The sequence below is a fragment of the Portunus trituberculatus genome, chromosome 25 (assembly GCF_017591435.1).
Source record: "Portunus trituberculatus isolate SZX2019 chromosome 25, ASM1759143v1, whole genome shotgun sequence".
In the NCBI taxonomy this organism is placed as follows: Eukaryota; Metazoa; Arthropoda; class Malacostraca; order Decapoda; family Portunidae; genus Portunus; species Portunus trituberculatus.
The window spans coordinates 11,872,423-11,887,314 of NC_059279.1; the positions used below are offsets into that span (position 1 = coordinate 11,872,423).

Here is a 14,892-nt window from a genome sequence, read left to right on the forward strand (position 1 = left end):
ACTTTGGCAACACTATAACCTTCCACATGGTGCTAGCATCCACAATAGCTAGCCCCACAGACCTCATTGTTTATATACTCCAGAAGCATGATTAATAACATCATACAGACTATATTGTACAAATTAGTTTGCTTTTACGTTGTTCTCCATAACTATTTTTACTCAGGAATAAGAGACCTCGTCCGAGGAATGGATTCCATACCAGATTCTAGAATCCTGACGCAGTAATTGGATTCGTATCGCCTCTCAGGATTCTACAGATTCAAATCTAGTAATCGTCTCCCGCTCAGCCCTAGTCAAAGGAAGGAGGAGAGGGAGAGACAAACCTATAATCATCCATGGTGGAGTTGTTACAAAGGTTTAAGAAAAGAGTTCAGCTTTAGAGACAGAAGATACAGCAGTGATACCATCAGGATGAAATAAAGGAGGGAAAGATGACAAAGTGAAGTTATTGGAGATGTTTTTGGCTAGATGCCAGCAGGGGTGTGGAGTCGGATTTTCAAAAGTCCGACTCCGACTCTAACTCCGACTCCAGTAAATTTAAATGTTGCAACTCCAACTCCGACTCCTACTCCAGGAAATTTGAAGGTTGCAACTCCGACTCCAACTCTGACTCCGACTCTGACTCCAACTCTGACTCCGATTCCGACTCCAACTTTGACTCCGACTCCGACTCCGACTCCGACTCCGTTTTTTTTCTTTTTTTTACAGTACAACGATATAGTCTATTTTTTTTTTTTTTTACATCAGGGATGGTGGCCAAGGGAAAAGATTAACCAAAAAGCCCGCTAGTTGCCACACCCAAAAAAGTCGAAAGTTAAGAGAATCAATACTTACATATTTTCGAGTCAATCCATAATAAAAGTGTACTTGATGATTATATAATTATCATAAATCAATAAACATTATCTTTATATAATTATCATAAATTAATAAAAATAATCTTTATATGTAGTGCTTGATTGGACACATCCTCCACAAAGTGAAATTTCTCCCAATTGCATCAATCGCGATTTGTGTAGTTTTCATTGTTCGCCAGCTGGTTTAAGAGACTTTCTGTAAATAGGCTACCTTAAATTTAATAAAAACAGTGGTTCTGCATAATGCAATTTCACAGCAAGTTGGTCAACTGGAACGTACTTTTCTGCATGTTTTGTAAATATTAAATGGTTTAAAAAAATAGTTATAATCTTTCTAAGAATGTACTCGTGGTATATAAGCTAAAAAAGTAGAAATATTTATATATATGTAGAGAAATCTTCTTTACCATCTCTATTTCTGGGACAAAAAATAGAAAAAGATCATTAATAGATAAAGCATAGTTTTAATGCCTTTTTCTTTCCATAAAAATTAATATGAATTATATTCATACAGAAAATCACAACAATTAATAGTCTTAGGAAATTAACAGTATAGAAGATATTGTCTAACATGCAACGAGATTGTTCTATCGAAACGTAAACAAATCTAGCGTGTTAAGAGCCATCGCCACACTCGCTACACAACGACTTCACTATGGATAACACTATGGATATTAGTGAGGATGAACTTAGAAAATGGACAGTGCCAACTCTGAGAAACTTTCTGAGATCAAAAGGCATACCAAGTTCGCTTGTTGTGATTCAGTTAGAAAACTTCGGTTTCGGTAATGTTGGCCTGGTTATTTCGGCACAGACTCCGAATTTTTTTTTTTTTTTTTTCTTTATGGTAAATGCTACTCAGTGATATTTGCTGTATGCTTTTTGAGTGGAGCATTATCCTATGCAGAAACTCAGACAATTTTGTCATAAGGTATATATGTACTATTAGACTTACAAAAAATATTTTGATGGGACACTGGTACATCCATACTTTGCACCATTAGGAAAATATATGTGCATATTTTTATGTAATTTTCAATCAGACACATAGTGAAATAACCAAACGTTTATATTATGAGGAATGTAGGCATGAATATCAATATATATTTTTTTAATAGGGCTTCCACAAGAGCAACAGTTTGGCGCGATAGGCAGGACCAACTTGTGAATTAAACCAACTGGCGAACAATGAAAACTACACAGATCGCGATTGGTGCCATTTTTCTTGATGATGTTTCCATGCGCTCTCAGGCCTAAACCCTCGGAAGTCTTATGAACCTGATGGGGTCCCTCCTAATGTTCTCAAAAACTGTGCTTCCGTACTTCCACCTTGCCTGGCCAAACTCTTTCAACTCTGTCTGTCAACTTCTACCTTTCCTTCTTGCTGGAAGTTTGCTTACATTCAGCCTGTTCATAAAAAAGGTGACCGTTCAAATCCCTCAAACTACTGCCCTATAGCTTTAATCTCTAATAGCTTGTCTAAAGTTTTTTAATCTATCCTCAATAGGAAGATTCTTAAACATCTATCACTTCACAATCTTCTATTTGATTGCCAGTATGGCTTCTGTCAAAGTCACTGTGATCTAGCTTTCCTTACTGAGTCTTGGTCATCTTCTTTTAGAGATTTCGGTGAAACTTTTGCTGTCGCATTAGACATAACAAAAGCTTTTGACAGTCTGGCATAAAGCTTTGATTTCAAAACTGCCCTCCTACTGTTTCTATCCTTCTCACTGCAACTTTGTTCTGACTGCTCTATTGCTACTGTGGTAAACAGCCACTGTTCTTCTCCTAAATCTATTAATAGTAGTGTTCATGATGGTTCTGTCCTGTCACCCACTCTCTATCAAAACCAAATTTCTTGCCCCATCCACTCCTACGCCGATGATACCACCCTACATCTTTCCACATCCTTTCAGAGACGACTACTCTTTCAGGAAGTCAACAGATCACGCAGGGACGCCACAGAATGCCTGACTTCTGATCTTTGTAAGATTTCCAATTTGGGCAGAGGAAATGTAGTAGTTTTCAATGCCTCAAAAACTCAATTCCTCCATCTATCAACTCGATACAACCTTCCAGACAACTATTCCCTCTTCTTCAATGACACTCAACTATCTCCCTCTTCCACACTGAATATCCTTGGTCTGTCCTTTCCTCATAATCTTAATTGGAAACTTCATATCTCATCTCTTGCTAAAACAGCTTCTATGAAATTCTGAGGCGTCTCTGCCATTTTTTCTCACCTGTCCAACTGCTTACTCTGTACCAGGGCCTTATCCACTCCCTTATCCATTCTTTGCATGTTTGGGGGGTTTCCACTCAACACAGTTTTATTAGATAGGGTGGAATGAAAAGCTTTTCATCTCATCAACTCCCCTCCTTTGACTGAATGTCTTCAGCCTGTTTCTCATCGCTGGAATGTTGCATCCTTTTCTATCTTTTATTGCTATTTTCATGCTAATTGCATGCCTCCCATTCCTCCTGTGGTCTTGCTGCACAAGGCTTTCTTTTTCCTCTCAACCCTATTCTTTCCAACTCCCTAATGCAAGACTTAACCAGTTTTCTGTCATTCATACCTTTCTCTGATGAACTCTGGAACTCCCTGCCTGCTTCTGTATTTCCATCTTCCTATGACTCGACTTGACTTTTAAGAGGGAGGTTTCAAGACATTTATCCCTGTCCTCTGGCTAAATCCTTCTTTAATGTTTTAGGGAACTTGGAATTTAAATGGACTTATATATATATATATATATATATATATATATATATATATATATATATATATATATATATATATATATTTTGTTGCCTTTGGCAAGTTTCCCTCTTGCATAAAAAAAAAACCTACTCATTTCTGAATGAAATAACTTTTTCTGATATTTTTCAACCTGTTTTGAATTAATCTGCACTTCATTTCTGTCAAATCAGTATTTTTCTATACACCTCTGTGTTCTTCCTCAGAAAGTACTGTTTTGAAATGAAAATGAAAAAGATTAGTACAAAACAGACTGAAATGCACCAGAAATTTTTTTTTGTTATTACAAAGTACTGCAAATACAAGTCCAAATTTTGAAAGGTTACTGCTGTGGGCAGCACTCTCTGCCACCACTAGCCTTGTTTTGCTAGCCATGCCAATCTAATCAAACATGTCTGATTTAACCAAACCTAATGTAGCCTAAACTAGCTAACATAACCAAACCTAGCTAACGTAACGAAACTTAGCTAATGTAACCAAGTTGAGGCAATACGCAACATTAAATCATCTTCCTCAAAAATAAATTAACCTTATCTAACACAATTAAACTAATCTAACCAAAGCAAACTAGCTTAACATGACTGGTAATGCCAAGAAACTGATATGATGTCATTACCTTATTTCTCTTCATAAAATCTGGCAATACTACGGAAATAATTGAGATAACTTCTTGCATGGACAGTTATCTTCCATAGACTAATTAAAATATTACACTGCACTCTCCACAAAGTGCCCTAATTTGTTAGATTTATTCTGTATTGTTTTTACTGGCTGCGTGTTGAAATAAAAGAATCATTCGCCTTGATTGATTTTGTGCTCGCACGAAAAGATGACAATACGCACACACAAATGAACTGTTGAAATGGAAAAGGAGAATCTACACCTAAAGAAACAATGTGATGAGCTGAAAGTGAAAATGATGAATTTAGAAAAAAAAAAGGATGAAGGTGATGTAGGAGGTAAGAAGGAGTGTCTAAATTTAGTTGATCCTAGAATAAAGAAAGTAAAAAAGGAAAATGAAGTGCAAATGACCTTTAGGGAGATAATAAAATAGCAAGATGAGGAAAGAAAAGTGATTGTACAGAGTGAAGCTGTCAAGGTGCTGAAACAGAATGAAAAGTGGGTAAGAGATATTTCTGAAAAGAAAAAATGTGTTATCATAATTGGTCTAGGAGAGGAAACAAACAGAAATTGGAGGGAAAGGAGGGAGAAGGAAAGTGACAAGATTAAGAATTTTTTGGACAAGATCTCAGAAGAAGAAAATGGTTTGCCGAAGTGGAAGAGAGTGTGAGACTAGGGACATATGAATAAGGTAAAACCAAACAACTAAAGTCAAAGTTGAAATCCCAGGTGGTAGCAGAGGCCATACTGTGGAGAGCTTGGAAATTGAAAAATTATGATGAAACAAAAATGACTTACATAAAAAGGAGCATGACACAAGATGAAAGAATGAAAGTGAGAGAACTAGTAATGGAAGTGAGGGAAAAAAAAATGAGGCAAGATCTGAGATAGACAAGAAAAGTTTTTTGGAGGGTCAGAAATGAGAGGTTGAAGAAGTGGTGGATAAATTAGACAAAGTAAATAGTACACAGACAAAGGCGCAGAATGAAAGGAATGGAAATGGAATTCGAGTGTCATACGCAAATGTAGACAGCTTTTTGTCAAAGAGGTTGGAATGCATGGACTATTTAAGAAGTAAAGAACCAGACATCATGTGTGTAGTCGAAACAAAGTTGAAACTGGAAGTAAAATTAGATTGGTTTGAGGAAGGACATTACAATTTAAGGAGGAGCAATAAAGTGGTAAGAATAGGTGGTGGTGTAATGGTATTAACTAAAAAAGATCTGATAGTGAAGGAGGTGAACTTTAGCAGGGAGAGTGAGGAAATGATTAGTATGGTTATAACAGATGGAAATGCCACCCAAAACAAGTGCTTGGGATAATGAACAGCACCAAAATGTGATGAAAAGTACCCTACATAGATTGAAAGATAAAATTGTCAAAAAGGATAAAGTGGTGTTAGTTGGGGACTTTAATTGTAAACAAGAAGTGTGGGAAGATTTTGAAGTGGTGAATGGTGGTGAGTGGGAAGAGGAGTTGTTGAACATGATAATATAGTGTTATGCTGCCCTCACCGTCCTCACAGCCTCCACAGCCATGACAGGAACTCACTTACCATAGCGGCAGCCCAGGAGAGCAAAGGACAGGATGGCAACAGACACAGGGATATTTCTAGGCTAAGATTCGTGGCTAGCAAGGGGAGCGAGGCACAAGTACACACCCCAGAGTAATACAGTACAAGGTGGCACACAGAGTACTTACATTACACCGTTATGTACAAGTGCAGTGAAATGACAGTGGCAGGCAGTGGTGAGTGGTGGAACTCATCTCACACTGTAGCAGGGACAAGAGGCAGGACAGCGTCTCGTTGCATACTCAGGTCTCGGCAATGTCTTGAGAGCGGGCGGCAGAAGAGAGCTGTCTCAGCAACATTTTGTCCTCAGGAAGAACTGGGGCTGGAGCTGGGGCTGGAGATTAGCAGGGTCCTGTCCTCAAGCAAGAACTGATGGCAGAAGAAGAGAGAGAAGCAAGGCTGCGACCAGCATTTATACTCCCTGCTCCACTCCTATTGGCTCATCCATGAGCCAATCACAGCTGGAATATCCACATGCTTCCAGTTGTAGCACATCCGGGTAGCCTCAATACCACTCTGCAGCCAAAAGCAGTGATACTAATGTGCCAGCACTGCTAACTCTATCTACCCTACTCAGTGTCGCCGCAGTGGGGCGTGTGGGGTGGCGGGAAGGGAGAGATCCTTTGTTTACAGCCACGTGGATGGACATTCGATTAATAGGTATTTTTTTTAGTATTAAGTTGAACTTTTGCGTTCGACTATTGAAAAGTTTGACTATTTAGACGTTCGAGTATTGAGTCTCCACAGTATAACTGCAAGAAATAGACATGTTGAAGTAAGGAGAACAGCACAAAGGGAATATGAACGGAGGGTGGTGGAGAGATGTGAAAGTGATCCCAAAATGTTCTACAAGTTCATAAATGAAAAATTGAATAATAAGGAGGCAATAGAAAAAGTAAAAGTTAGGGAGGAAATATATGAGGATGTTAGTACTGAAATATTGAACAACAACTTTTGTAAGGTGTTTATGAACGAGGAACCATTCATTGGAGAAAGGTTGAACCAAGTAAAGGAAATGCACGACATCATTGTCGGTAAAAGCAATACAGGCAACCCCCCGCTTAACGAAGGTTCACACGACGAAATTTCACTACAACGAAGATTTCTTTTTACTACCATCTGCTTGTTTAAATTTAACACCAAACTTGCTTTAACAAAATTTTATACAGGTAATTTTTTCTAAGTTTGAAAGCCCCGCTGTATCACGCAAGCCGACAGGCTTTTGAATACACCAGTGCCTCTCATGGACAACACATGCACCTAGTTCAAAACAATAACAGCGTCAGTACCAGCTCGTCTTCCCTCGCTCAACATGCCACCAAAACACCCTGCAATGTCACCTAGCATTGCTAAGAAGACCAGGAAGTCTTTTACTCTTGAAGTGAAGCTGGATATTATTCACAGACGCGAGAGAGGCAAGAAAACTAATAGCATGGCTTCCCACCATGGCTTGACTCCATTTATTGTCTACCTTTTCAAGTCAGCAGACTTTATTAAGAAGGTTGGTGAGATCATATCTTCCTTGCAAGGTTAAAGAACCACCTAGGACTGGACCCAGGCCTAGACGTATATACAGGGGGAAGGGGGGCCATAGTGTTCTCCTGTCTCCAAATGAAATAAGTGTTAGATTACGTATAGCCAAGGAATAGATAAAGAGAGAGATATGGAACCAAGTATCGCTGCCAGGCGCATGGAGGAATCAAAACATATGCTGGCCAAAAATCATAGAAACACCTATTGGTTTAAGAAAACTGACTGAAAATACTATGGATAAGGATTTCTTGGGTTTCCGAGATGAACGAGGAAATTCGAGGAGACTTGTAAATGTAGAGAGAAAGTTAAAATATTTGAAGGAGGCGATGTCCAGTCTCATGGACAAACATGACTGACTGGTATCAGAAAACACAGCCTTGAAATTGAGAATAACTGAATGTGAAAAGGTCAGTGGAATAAACTAGAAATTAAAAGAAGAGATTTTAGAAATAGGAAGCAAAATGACACTCTAAAAACCACATGCCAGAACTTGCAGGATAAAGTGCAGCAAGGGGTTACAGACAGGATAGAAGGTGGTCTAGGTGAAAACAAATTGAAAGAACTAAGAAATGAATGGAAACAAGAACAAGAGGAGGAAAAGTCAAATTTTCAGAAGTGATAAAGAGACAAATACAGGAGAACACAAAAGTTGCTGTAATCGAAGTTATCAAGGAAAAGGGAAGCATAGTGCGGGATGCAGTGGACAAGAAAAAAAGCTTCGTGATCTATGGGATGAGAGAAAAGAAAAATCCAAATAGATTAACAAGAGAACGTGAAGAAAGGGAAATGGCCAAAACGGTTATCAAAAGGGTACAAGAGAGCACACAAGAATTTGACCAGGAGGTGGAGGAAGTGGTTAGGCTGGGAAGATACACTGAAAGGGGTAAGAGACCAATGAAGGTGAAAATGAGATCTCAAGTGGCTGTAGAGGAAATAATGACTAGAAAAGGGAAGTTAGCCAATGATGTCAATCACAAGGAAATGTGGATAAAAAAAGATATGAACTTAGAGGAAAGGGAAAAGGAGAAAGTACTAAGAAGTGAGGATAAGGAAAAAAAACAAGAAAAAGGACAGAGATAGAGAAGAAGAATTTTTAGTGGAAGGTTCTGGATATGAGACTAAAGAAGTGGTACCTAAAGAAAAAAGAGGAGGTCGTGGAGGACGCAATAAATTAAGAGTGACTTATACTAACATAGATGGTTTGTTGTCAAGCATATTAGAAGTTCGGGATTATTTGGAAAACCAGATGTAATGTGTATCGTTGAAACAAAACTGAAGAATGAGATACATGTCAACTTTAAAGAGGAAGGATATAATACCTGGAGGAGGGACAGGAAGGATAAAGGGGGAGGAGGAGTGCTAATAATGGTTCGTGATAACATTTGTGTGGAGGATGTGCAATATGGAGAGGACAAAGTGGAAGCATTGGGAGTAACAATCAGAACAGAAGATTTGAAGAAGAGAAAATTATAGTTACATATGTTCCACCAAAGACTAATACATGGGGATCAGAAGAGCATAAAGATATGCAAAGAGAGACGATAAAGTATCTGGATAACATGATAAGAAGAGATAGAAGAATACTCTTAGTTGGAGACTTTAACTGTAAAAAATAAACTGGGAGAGATGGAAGTAATGGACAATGCTGGGCAGTGGAGTGAGAAAGTGTTACAGATGACTATGGTTAATACAATGGACCAGTGGGTAGAAGAGTCAACAAGATACAGGGGAAGAGGAACCATCGTTACTTGACCTAGTCTTCACAAAAACCAGAGTCCCTCCAATCATACAATACCTTAGTCCAATGGGGAAAAGTGATCATGTGACATTAGAGATGCAAATGCAGGAGGAAGATGAGATAAGATACAGAGAGGACTATAAAGGAGAGAGATTAAATTATGCAAGAGCAGATTTTGAAAAACTAAGGAGTTATTTTGCTGATATTGAGTGGAGTAATATTATGTGCAGGAAGACTGTACAAGAGAAATATGACATATTCTTACAGGAATACAATGAAGGAGTAAAAAAGTTTGTTCCTGTTTATAGAGTTCAGAAAAAATACATACATGGTACAATGCTAGATGCTTACAAGCAAAAAAGGCAAAGGATAAAGCGTGGAAGAAACTTTTAAAGCAGGAAATGACTATAATAGTCGGCAGTACAAAGATACTAGAAATGAATATATTAGAGTAAGGAGAGAGGAAGAAAGAAAGTTTGAGAAGGATATAGTGGATAAAAGCAAGGATGAACCAAAACTTTTCTACAAGTTTATAAATGGCAAAACAAAGAATAAGGAAACAATTGAAAAATAATTAAAGAAGGAAAGACATACCAAACAGAGAAAGAAACGTGTGAAATAATGAATGAGAGCTTCAAAACGGTATTCACTGAAGAAGATGACTTCACAGAACCTAATAGGACATTGAATTGCCTAGGATTACAGGAAATTGCAGTTCATAAAGAGGATATTGGAAGATTACTGGACAAGTTGGAAGTCAGAAAAGCAATGGGGCCAGATGGTGTATCAGGCTGGGTGTTAAAAGAATGTAAAGAGCAATTACTGGAGCCAATTTGGGAAATAATTAAAAGTTCAATAAATGAAGGGGAAAGTTCCACTAGAGTGGAAGAGAGCCAACGTAATACCGATATTTAAAGGAGGAAAGGCAACTGAACCACTAAACTACAGACCAGTGTCACTTAGAAGTGTCGTTGGGAAGTTATGTGAAATAATTATCAAAGAAAAATGGGTTAAATTTCTAGAAGAGGAGCAAGTCATATCGAACAGACAATTTGGGTTCAGGACAGGGCGGTCATGTGTATCAAACTTATTCAGCTTCTACTCCAGGATTATTGCAGGACTTGAAAACAGAGATGGACCGGTTGACACACTATACCTGGACATTAAAAAGACATTTGATAAAGTCCCTCATGGAAGACTTCTTTGGAAACTAGAGAACATAGGAGGACTGCGTGGAACCTTGCTCGAATGGACAAGAGATTATTTGAAGGATAGAGAAATGAGAACTGTGATCAGAGATACATACTCATCTTGGAGTAAAGTAACTAGCGGGTGCCACAAGGGTCAGTGTTAGCCCCATTATGTTTCAAGTTTATGTAAACGACATTCACATTGGGATAAACAGCTATATGAATTTATTCGCTGATGATGCAAAGTTGCTAAAAGTTATCAAAACCAGAGAGGACTGTATACTGCTACAGGAAGATTTAAATAAGATCTATGAATGGAGCAAGAAGTGGAAATTGGAGTTTAATGCCAAGAAATGTCACATAATGGAACTAGGAAAGAGTAAGAGAAGACCAGTATGGAACTATTTGATGGGAGAGGAGCAAATAATGAAGACTAAAGAGGAAAAAGATCTTGGAGTGATCATACAAGAAAATCTGAGCCCTGATAAACACATAAATAAGATATTTGGACTATCATATAGGATGTTGACTAATATAAGAGTGGCATTTCATTACATGGATAAAGATATGATGAAAAAAATCATCACAAGCATGATACGCCCAAGGCTGGAATATGCAGCAGTGGTATGGTCTCCGAGTTCTAAAAAAGATATAAGAAAACTGGAAAGGATACAGAAGATTGCTACAAAGATGGTGCCGGAATTAAAGGACCTCACATATGAAGAACGACTGAAGGAAATGGGACTGCTAACCTTACAAGATAAAAGAGAATGAGGGGACCTAATAACAATGTATAAGATAGTAAATGATATTGAAAAGATAGACAAAGAAGACCTGGTGCTGTTGGCGGAAGAGGATGGAAGGACAAGAGGACATGAAAAGAAGATCAGGATGAGGCAGTGTGTGAAGGATGTTGGAAAATACAGTTTTCCACACAGAACGGTGGAAAAATGGAATGCATTGGATAATGGAATTGTTGCAGCACATAGTGTGCATAACTTTAAAGAAAAATTAGATAAATGGAGATATGGAGACAGGACACTATGAGCCCCGCTCGAACCCTGTACAATACATTTAGGTAAATACAATGGATAAAATGGAAAGCCTTGTGGAAATGTTGTACATAAGTTTTGTTTACATTCCACAGGTTGCCAGCTAGCGTATTTCCCGCTCCACTCTCCCTCCCTTCATAAATTTAAGATTATCAACATTATAAAATTACTTACATACATACATTAGTGTACATTATAATGACTTAGTCTTAAATTAAACTGCTTAAATGTTTAACTTCATAATTTTTACTTTCATTAAATCTTTTACTGTACTATGATGCACTCTCGCTCTGTTTACTCTCAATGGAAGCTCAAGTCAGGGTTAAACTTGTTATAATTGGTTCGCTAAACAAAAATTCGCTTAATGAAGGGTTTTTAGGAACGTAACCCCTTCATAAGCGGGGGTTGCATGTATAGAGAAAATTATAAATAACATAGATGTTAATAAATCAATGGAGCCTGATGGTATATCTGGGAGAATGCTGAAATAGTGCAAAGATCAATTGTTGAACCCCATTCTTGACATTGTAGAAATTTCCATAAGAACAGGAAGCGTGCCTATAGAGTGGAAAAGAGCAGACATTGTGCCCATTTATAAAAATAGATGTAGAACGGAACCGTCAAACTACAGACCAGTGTCTTTGACTAGTATTTTGTGCAAGGTGTGTGAGGAAGTGATTATGATTAAATGGAGTGAGTATCTGGAAAGTGAAAACATCCTGAGTGAAAGGTAGTTTGGTTTTAGGAAAAGAAGAGCATGCATGTCCAACTTATTGTGTTTTTACTCAAGTGGCTGACATATTTCATGATAGGGTTGGGTGGATTCTGTTTCTCTAGACTTACAGAAGATCTTTGATAAAGTGCCAAAGTGCCACATAATAGACTGATGTGGAAATTAAGGAGAACTGGAGGAGTGAGTGGCAAATTAGCAGAATGGATGGAGAATTACTTGGTAGGGAGAGAGATGTGAACGGTAGTGAAGGGAAAGAAGTCAGAGTGGAGAAAGGTGACCAATGGAGTTCCTTAAGGGTCAGTGCTTGGTCCTATCATGTTTTTTATTTATGTTAATGATATGCCAGCAGGAATAGATAGTTATATGAACATGTTTGCAGATGATACGAAGATCATGAGGAGAGTAAACAGTGGCAAATGGAGTTTAATATAAGCAAGTGTCATGTTATGAAAATGGGAAAAGCAAATACAAGCTATACAAGGTTTATAAACTGAGGGAAGAGATAATTGGAGAGGCCAGTGAAGGGAAGGACATAGGTGTAATTGTACAAAACAATCTGTCACTGGAGAAACATATCAAAAAGATATTTGGAGAAACATATAATATGCTTCAGAATATAGGACTTGCATTTCACTATCTGGATGAAGGAATGATGAAAATACTATGCACCATAATAAGACCTCAGTTAGAGTATGCAGCAGTCATCTGGTCACCTTATATGAAGAAACGTGAAAAAGATGGAAAGGGTGCAGTGGCTGGCAACAAAGATGATACAAGGGTTCAAGGAGATAACTTATGAGGAGAGATTGGAGAGGTTGGAGTTGACCACATTGGAAGAGAGAAGAATAAGGGGTGACATGATAACAATGTACAAAATAGTGAACAAAATTGAAATACTGGACAGGGATTTGTTAAAAGCGGCCCCAAGTAGTCACCTGAGAGGACATGCAAAAAAAACTAACAAAAGATATTTGTTTAAACGATGTGAAGAAATACAGTTTCCCCTATCGTAGTATTGACAAGTGGAACAAACTAAATAGTGGTGTAGGTGCGGCGTGTATCAACCAGATGAAAGAGAGATATGACAAGTGTGGACAAGAAGGCAGGACAGAGAGAGCTTAGCTCAGGCCCTGTAAGACACAAGTAGGTAAATACACTTAATAGCATTCCCTCCTCATACCTCAAAATAGTGTCTCTTCCCAGTGTTGAGAAGGCAGTGCATAAGCTGGTAAATCAGTAAAAATTGTTGTCAACATTAAAAACAATTTTCAATGTGTATATATGGGGTATATATGTGATTAAAATTACTCATTGTGAACCTGTATATGATGAGAAAGGCAAGAAGAAAAAAAATCATGTTAAATTAGGTAAAAGAGTAAAAAATACCTGTTATCTTTTACTTGAATAAGCTTTTTGAAGTTGATATAGTACATTGCATGGCATTCTGGAACCTTAATTTTATTTGACATGTAATCATTAACATCATGAAAAGAGGCTTGGGTTATCTCTATATTATCTGGCCACTTTTGTATTGTATCTATTCCTTGCAAGTTTCCATCCACATTAGGCTACTGCTTCATATTCTTTAGGTCTGTTTCTGGAAACAAGAACGACAAGTATATACATTATATATTTTAGTTCCGCTTTTATTTTATTTTTATTGTTGAAAATGTCAATCAAGTTTAACCATTTAGTCAATTTTACACCATGTTTAGCATTTGTTATAATAGTAAATTTCAGCTGTTTATTTTAGTTTATTGTGGTTCCTTAACCTGGAGAAATTAAATTTGTTATGACCTTCTAATGAGTAGACTAAAGGATTAAGGTGAGAAAAATCTATTATTATGGGGACAAAGTCTAGACACAAGTTGGGAAAGGGAAGATTTTTAATGGAAAAAAAAAGTATAAGTATAACTTCCTTTATAGAAATGTAACGCTGAATAAACTTTATGTACATATAGAAATAAGAAGTGGAAATCAATGAAAGAAAACTGGAAAAAATGTGTAGATACAAAAACAGGAGAAGAGGAGTGTAGCTTGGATTCTGAATTCTATAATTGAGTAAATAAACTTTTTATTTTATTCTAGTTGGACAAAATCAAAATAGTGAATAGAGTGATGTGAAAAGAAAAAGAAAGCAGAAATGAGAAATCCTCCAATTGCATGTAACTTTTTGTAAATAAGCCATTTGTTTCATTATGTAAATGATCCAGTAGTAGTGATGAATGTAATGCTTAAAACTTGTATTTTTTGTATATCATGCAGTTAGGTAGTTTTTTTTTTTTGTATAAATATTTAAATTGAAATGTTTGTTCAGGTCCTGGAAACGTGATTGGAGCCAAAAGTACAGCTGGAACGGAGTACTACTTGGAAATGTCAACTACAAACTCAAGTTTAACCGTATTACGAGATGTGTTCTCCTTGTCCTTAAGACATAACCTCTGGACTTCTAAGATGGTCTTGTCAGGACCTAGCAACTCTCATACAATAAGCTCAACCTTACCAATCAGAAATAATGGGTTGCTTTACACACCAGGATTTCTGGACATGTCTAACAGTTTAGTGCTTGAAACACAAGCACATCCTCAACAACAAGCCCATCCAGTGGAAGAATATTCTTTACTACCAGAGTCTTCAGTGTGTGTAAAATATCCTGCAAATGCATTACCAATATATCATACCTTACCTCAGAAAGTGGAAAGAACTGCTCCTCTGTTGACAGGGCAGGCTTCAATGCATGAGTCATTGAATCAAAAGCCACCAGAGAATATATGGGACATGCTTGTGGGCCTGCTTGGAACAGAGCAAAGCAGCAGTTATGCTAAAAATGCAAGAAA

The 14,892-nt window shown here is 37.4% G+C and overlaps 1 long non-coding RNA gene across 1 annotated transcript; it reads left to right on the forward strand.

The window, feature by feature from the left end:
• The first annotated feature begins 1,610 nt into the window (after positions 1 to 1,610).
• On the forward strand, positions 1,611 to 14,182 carry LOC123508575. The gene is made up of 2 exons (XR_006675964.1): positions 1,611 to 1,645; positions 14,017 to 14,182. It is a non-coding gene; the product is annotated as an uncharacterized LOC123508575 (long non-coding RNA).
• The last annotated feature ends 710 nt before the right edge of the window (positions 14,183 to 14,892 follow it).